We start from the raw sequence: 7,302 nt of genomic DNA on the forward strand, positions 1-7,302 counted from the left end.
GTATCGCTAAAGTTTCATCGGAAAGAAATTTACGGAAAATGAACTAACGAACGGAGGCGTAACAATATTAATGGTAATCTATATAATGGTACCATACATGGACAAGATGATAAACAGAGCAAATTAAATTTTGTGAAAAGAAATATAAAAACATATGGTATCAAAAACCAGAACATAAAATTAATTCTTTTGGGTTAGTAATGGGCTAATTAGGCATTTAAAAATAAATTCCAATAGAAAAGTATGCAATATTATAAATTAGAGATGGCGTTGGGCTAGTTGCGGCATATTTTGAAAATATATGGTTGGACCTAAAGTAAAACGTTTCGTATGAGAATATTTAATTTTAATAATAGGCTTCTTTCAATTATTATGTTTATTTATTGTAAATGTTATGACCCAAAAGCTTTGGCCTTGATATTAATGATATAATTAACGAAAAAATACAATTTAACTAGAACAAGAAAGAAAAAAATTAGTGCCTTACTTTGTAAGTTTGTTTTCAATTTGGTATTACGATGCTAAACTGTTTTTCAGATCACTCGAGAGTCAATGTAGACAACATAGTGTTAAAATAAAATAAAATTTAAAATCAAATTGATTATGAGTATAGACAAGTATTAGCATAACTATAGTTATAATAGTTTAATGGGTTTGAAGTGGCTTATCTGCAGCCATGATATCTTTAACTTGACTTCACTTCTGTCAATGTCACTGTTTTTGTTTTTTCTGATCATGTTGTCATGGGTCATGGTTATTCGGATTAGGACTATGATTTAGTACGAACCTTTTCACTTTTTGTCATTCTTCAATATTTCATGTTAATGTTACAATGTTAGACGTATATTGAATTATGTATTTTAAAATTTAACTAAAGTGGACTTGATGAAGTTCACAAACCTCATTTTATGAAATTTTGAAGACCACTGCAAACTATAATTTTATTCATTTACTTTTCTCAAATTCCTGTAGATTTTATATAATGATACATAATTATGAGTATGACCATTTTTACAAACCGTAATGAATTTTTTCTCATATATTATTATTACACATTTCCTTTTTTAATGACTAACATGGAGGTATAATTGTTGATAAGTAAATGATTAGCTTGTTTTTCTATGAAAGCAGTATTTATTATGTATTGTGTAAACTATGGCAAAACATGATTTAAAGTTTTTTTGTGTCTTGATGTCAGAATTGTGATTTTTTTTACAAGTAAGAGACATAAACCCAAATTATATTTAGATTTGCCATTAGTCACTGAGTTAAATTGGTTTCATGGCAACAGGGAATTCCAACTTATCATTAACCTGGTACAAGAGAAATTTGACAAACAATATCAGGCCTAATGTAGTGATGCTGTGTAATTTGTGGTACTTAAGTTGTCCTCTATTCACCAAATTTATTATTTATATAGGTATTTATAAAATGTGTTTCAGTCATTTAATGCTTTAATTAATGTGCTTTAAAACTTTTCAGCAGACAAGTAAAATGTTCAGTTTTGGCATCATGAAAAGAAAGAATAAACTTATTATGGTTTGCTGTAGCTTATACAAATAATAAAAAATTAATATAGCATTTAGAAAATTATATATCTATTTGATAGTCATGGTAGTAAATTTAATAATGATCTCTATGATTTGTAAAAACAGTATAACGAAGAGTGTACAATATTTCTTTTATCTTTTTTTAACAGTTCTTATGTGAAAAAAGTTTGATTTCTGCCAAAGTTTTCTGAAAAAGTTTTTAAACATTTTTGCAGTGGCTGTATTAACCATGTTTTACAATCCTTAAGTGTGCCAAACCTGATTTATTAATTGGCTATCACCTTTGGGTTTATTGGAGTTAGGGATATCACACTAACATTACACTTGTGATGTGTGAAAAAAATATATTTTTGATTGATTTTTACTAAATTATCTTAAGGTGATGGACCAAAATACATTCATGTTTGTGAAAAATTTAACATCATGCAAAAATGAAGTCATGGGGGAAGGATGTTATTATTATAGTGAAAAGTTCTGCTTAAGAAACATATCATAATTACTCAATATTTAGCTTGAATTTATTAATTATGATATGATACATCACCTACACTTACATAATTAGCTATTCTCGTTCAGTGCTGCTCTCTGTATGCAAAAAATTTTTTACACAAGCCTTTTGCCTCCCCTCCATTGAAAATGGCCCATTCCAATGTGTATGTCTTGCAAATCATCATGCAACAACCCTCCACCAACGAGAGTGCCATACACTCTCGTTATGCATGTGACTCCCTCTGTTCTATTCTACCAGATTATGATTTCTCCTTTGGCAATGCTCGTGTTTTATTCTCGAGGTCATTTCCTAATCGTTTTTATTTATACAGCTGCCACCTTTATTTTCAATTTACATACCAGTGTTAATTTTTTGTTTTTTTGCACGTTTGTCTTTATCTATCAAACAGTTTGTTTGATTTAATAGTATTTACCATGAATTCTGAGGTTAATGTGACCACTTCGGGTCTCACACCTACTACAAGCACTTTTTTACTGACTGTGGGTGAGGGCAACTAATTGATGGATTTATTGGTGATTTTTCGCTGAGAGATTAATTGTTATATGGGTCAATCCGTTTCTCCCGAAGTTGCTCCACTTCCTCACAAACAATCTAAACCTGTTTGTTCTGATGAAGATTTTGATAGCCTTTTTCTACCACCCGATTTTGCCATGTCTTCCTATGCCCTACCTGTGGAATCAGCTAGGCCTAATACGGCATTTTTAGTTATGATTTCTCAGGTATGTGATGTTTTATCCCTTTCCCTGATTTCCTACAATCCTCGTCCTCCTTTGTTGCACAATAGTTTTTCTTCTTTTTTAGTTTCCCACCTTCCCCAGATATTAGGGTTTATGCTGAGCATTTTGCTTTCCAATTGGTTGAGAGTGCCAGAATGCCTTGGCCCCCATAGGCTACAGATCAGTTTGCTTTGGCATACCATCAAGCAGACTGTCCATTCTTAGACTCTCAGTTGTTGGTGTCTATTTTGCCGGTTTGTGAGGCACTTCATGATTTTCCGGTGTATTTAACCCATGACTAGTTTTCATGCCTTCATCTTACCCTTACTTCCCTTTTAGGGTATTTATCTATCATACATCTCATTTCAGAGGCTCAACACCGAAGTACTGAGGATTTTTCGAGGGACAGCCTTTCCCTTATTACTTCCATGTTAGCTCATTTGTCGTTCTTGGCTCTCACCTTACACATGTGGTTTCTCTGTTGTTGGGATCTATTAGGTTGAGATGCGGCCTTGTCACAGGTTCATTTGTCACCCACTTATCTTAGGGATATACGTGTAGCTCCTTTTTTTAGGAGGTATGTTTTTGACCATATCTCAGACAAATTGGAATCGTGTGTGGAATCTCTGCATCAACACTCTACCTTTTCTTCTTTGGTAACTCATATGTCACAGTCCAAATCATGACAAGCCCCTCTTCCTGTTTCCCGTCCTAGTCCTTCTCAGCCTTTACCCAGGAGTTCCATATCTCAGCAATTTCTTTGACATAGATCAGCATGAAGCCAACAGTACCGGGAGCTCGATTGTGCAACTTTGTTTCCCTTTGGTGATATTTCGTCACAGATCAGTGAGTTATTTGGGTTCTCTCAGAGGGACTTGTCCTACATTTCCTTCCCCTCCTCCTTTGTCACAGATACCCATTTGCTTCCCTCTGCCTTGGGATCCCACTACCAGCCAGTATCTCTCTGGGGCAGTTCATCTGTGAATCATCTTTCTTCCGGTTTTTATTCCAGGCTGTTTGTTGTCCCCAAGAAAACCAGAGACTGGCGGCCTGTCATAGACTTGTCCCACCTTAATCAATTTCCCAATCTCCCTCATTTTACCATGGTACCTCATTTCTCACCCTCAGGTAGGCTTTTTCTCCAGTTTTATGGATGACCAAGATGGACGTCTTAAATTCTTACTTACATATACCAATTGCTCAGCAGTCACGACCATATGTTCAGTTTGTCCATTGTTGGGTGATTTAATAGTTTTGTGCACTACTCATCAGGCTTGCTTTGGCCCCATATGTTTTTTGGTGGGTGGTTTGAGCTTTTGCTCGTCATCTTCATACTCTCAGGATGCATGTTTACTATTATATGGATGACTGGCTACTGTGAGCTCGTTCTGAACAGGATTCTGTCTGTCATACTCTTCAGTTGCTCCAGTAGGTGGCTCAAGTGGGCTGGTTAATCAAATTGGAGAAGTCTTTCCTTCGACCTACCCAGTATCTGATCCATTTGGGTGTTTTCTTCAACATCCAATTCAGTCAGGTCCAACCTTCTCCTCATCAACTTCGTTCAATGGAGCTTTCAGTTCACCATGCTCTTACTGCTCCCTCTCTTACAGTTTGTGAGGTTCTTTCACTTTTGGGGATGTGGTCTTCCACGGCCACACTTATCCCCTTAGGTCATGCTCATATACAAGCTCTTCAGTGGGTTCTTCACCACCAGTGTAATCTTGCATGGGAACCTTTGTGGGCTCTTATTATCCTTCTTCCTTCCATAGTTGATGATCTGCATTGGTGGTTGAACAGGACCCACACGTTGGCAAGTGTCTTGCTTCATCCTCCTCATCCAGATTTACATATTTTCACAGACACTTCTTTCCAAGGATGGGGAGTGTGGGTTGATCAACAGGAGGCTTCAGGGTGTTGGTTGGCAGCCAAGAAGTCTTATCATATCTACACTCTGGAGCTTTTCACTGTCTATTGTGCCTTGGATCATTTCCTCTATCTAACCAGACGTTGTCTGGTAATGATTCATTCCAACAATTCCACATTGGTTGCTTATCCCAGTCACCAACGTGGCACCCATTCTCGATCCCTAAGTTTTCACATGTTGGATCTTCTTTTCTGAGCCCACACACAGGATTTCTATATCTTTGTGTGTCATGTTTCAGATGCTTTCAATCTTGTTGCAGATCTTATTTCACATCCAGACAGAATCTATCCGATGGAGTGGTCTCTTGATACTATGATTTTCCAATGGCTTTGCCTTCAATGGGGTATGCCTCACATTCATGCATTTGCCACATCCCTTAACCACAAACTCTCTCTGTTTTGTTCTCTGGTACCTCGTCCTCTTGCTCTGGCTGTTGATGTTTTCACTCAGGATTGGACAGACAAATACCTTTATGTTTATCCTCCCATTCAACTTCTTCCCTGGATGATTTTGATCATCAATACCACTCCATGTCAGGTCCTTGTGATTGCTCCTTACTGGCTTCTCAATTTATCCAGCTCCAACTTACCCCTCCTCTGTCTCCCTCCCTTCTTTGGCAACCTCAGTCATCGGTACTTCATCCGGCTCTTCCTGTCCTCCGTTTTCACGCTTGGTTTTTATCCAGTTCTTGGCAAGAAGATCGGAATTTTCCCAATGTGTTGCTTCATTTTCAACCCTTTCCATCTGTCCTTCATCTATGGAATTTTATCAGCACAAATGGAACATTTTATGCCATTGGTCTCTGGTCCAGGGGTTTTCTGCTGATCAGCCAACTGTTCCTTGTATTGCGGAATTATTTACTTGGTTTTTTGATCAGGGATTCCCATCTCCTTGATTTCCAGTTATCAAGTGGTTTTATCCCACACCTATCATTTTTCCCAATACTGTTGATCCGTTCTTTCTGGATTTGTTGTCCTCCACAGAGGGCTGCCCTTCTGGACTGGGGTGTTAATATGGTCCTTCATTCCCCCACTTTGCCTCCATTTGAACCATTTTCAATGTGCTCCTTGTTTCACCTTTTGCTTAAAGATTTATTTCCTTCTCCTATTAGCCTTTATTATGCTACATTTCTTCTCCCTTATCTGGATCGTGCTTTTCTCCCAAAAACCTTGGCTGCTAGGGAGAGTACTCCTCCTTTTTGTAGATTTCTCTTCCTTCCATTTCCCACCTTTATCCTTAACCTGATCTGGATAGACTTCTATATACTGTATGTGCTTTTCATTGTTATATTGCCCACACAGCTTCCATCTGTTGTAACCATTCCTGTGTATTTATTCCTTGGAAACCATCCTCTCCTTCCACCCTCACCAGTTGGGTTTGGCTTTTGATTCGATTGGATTATTCCTCTCTTTCATCATCCTCCCATACTTTGTTCTGGGTGTCTTCTCATCAAATGAGACACCTTCCCTTTTCTCTGGCTTCTCATCTTCATTGTCCGTTGGAGGAAATTCTTCAGTTGGGCATGTGGACTTCAACTAATACATTCATCTCTCATATTTGCATAGGATCAATGTTTCTTCCTCTTCAGGGTATTGGCTTCCGTGGCCATTCTTCAGACTTTCATGTGGCTATAAGACAGGGTAAGTTATATTTATTCTTTATAAAGTTTTTAGGGGCCTTATTTCCCTTTTCATCATAATTCTCATTGTTTGGATCCTGATCCATGGTGGGTTTTGCCTGATCAGGTATTCTTTAACCTTTAAAATCTGCACTGTTCGGCCATGTCAATATGCTTAATGTGTTCCATGGCCACCCAATGTTGAGATAGGGTGTTCCACAAGATGGCTTGAGGGTTATCCATGAGATGAAATTGCTTCATAAGTATGTCAGTCCCGGACCATACCACCCATGGACTACATTGGTAAAGCAGAAGGGGATAGCTGCTCATCCTTGCTATGCCTTATATTGAATAAATCGGTAAGGTCTGCTTTTCAAAATAGGGTTTTGTGGTCACCCTTGTCACTGTTTCAGGTGTTGACATTCCTCTGGACTCTCCACCACTAGTCCTTACCACTTTCCAGTTCCAAGCTGCTGGGGTAATGGACCATGGAGGGGTCCTCCTGTATGGTTTAATGACATAAAATATCAATACACAAATACAATTCAGTGCAGAGTAGGGTGGTGTGTTCTGCTGGTGTAGATAACGTGATATCCTCCGCTATAATGCATATGTAAATCAAAGGAGTAAGATGTCAAATTGCAGTTCATCACTTCGATTGGAATCCCTCATCCTACCCCAATGTGTAAATCGGTTCTCACTGGCCGGGTTTTGGATTGAGAGTAGAACCAATCAACATATGTATTATGGATGTCTATTTTCCTCCCTCAGTTAAATTCCATCTGTGTTGTGGGTCATGGTAGCGGTACTTGGGATTATTGTGGTTCTTTCCCTTCTGCTCTCCCTTGATGTATCTTATTCCAAGGGCGTTATTGCACCTGGGTTGGTTCTGGTCAGTTTCAATGTTGAGGGGGGGTCAGTTTTTCTCTGGTAGACATCTTTTCAATTATGGATGTTGGGTCCATATATCATTTTCTATTCTT

The 7,302-nt window shown here is 38.0% G+C and overlaps 1 protein-coding gene across 1 annotated transcript in view; it reads left to right on the forward strand.

Annotated features, from left to right (window-relative positions):
* Positions 1-305: 305 nt before the first annotated feature.
* The window catches only part of LOC111089601 (BICD family-like cargo adapter 1), a gene marked incomplete at its 3' end in the record, with an annotated part of 39,926 nt that continues 32,929 nt past the window's right edge, over positions 306-7,302 (forward strand). The window contains exon 1 of the mRNA XM_022402413.1: positions 306-490. The remainder of the gene's footprint in view (positions 491-7,302) is intronic.

The sequence above is a fragment of the Limulus polyphemus genome, unplaced genomic scaffold (assembly GCF_000517525.1).
Source record: "Limulus polyphemus unplaced genomic scaffold, Limulus_polyphemus-2.1.2 Scaffold6744, whole genome shotgun sequence".
Taxonomy (NCBI): Eukaryota; Metazoa; Arthropoda; class Merostomata; order Xiphosura; family Limulidae; genus Limulus; species Limulus polyphemus.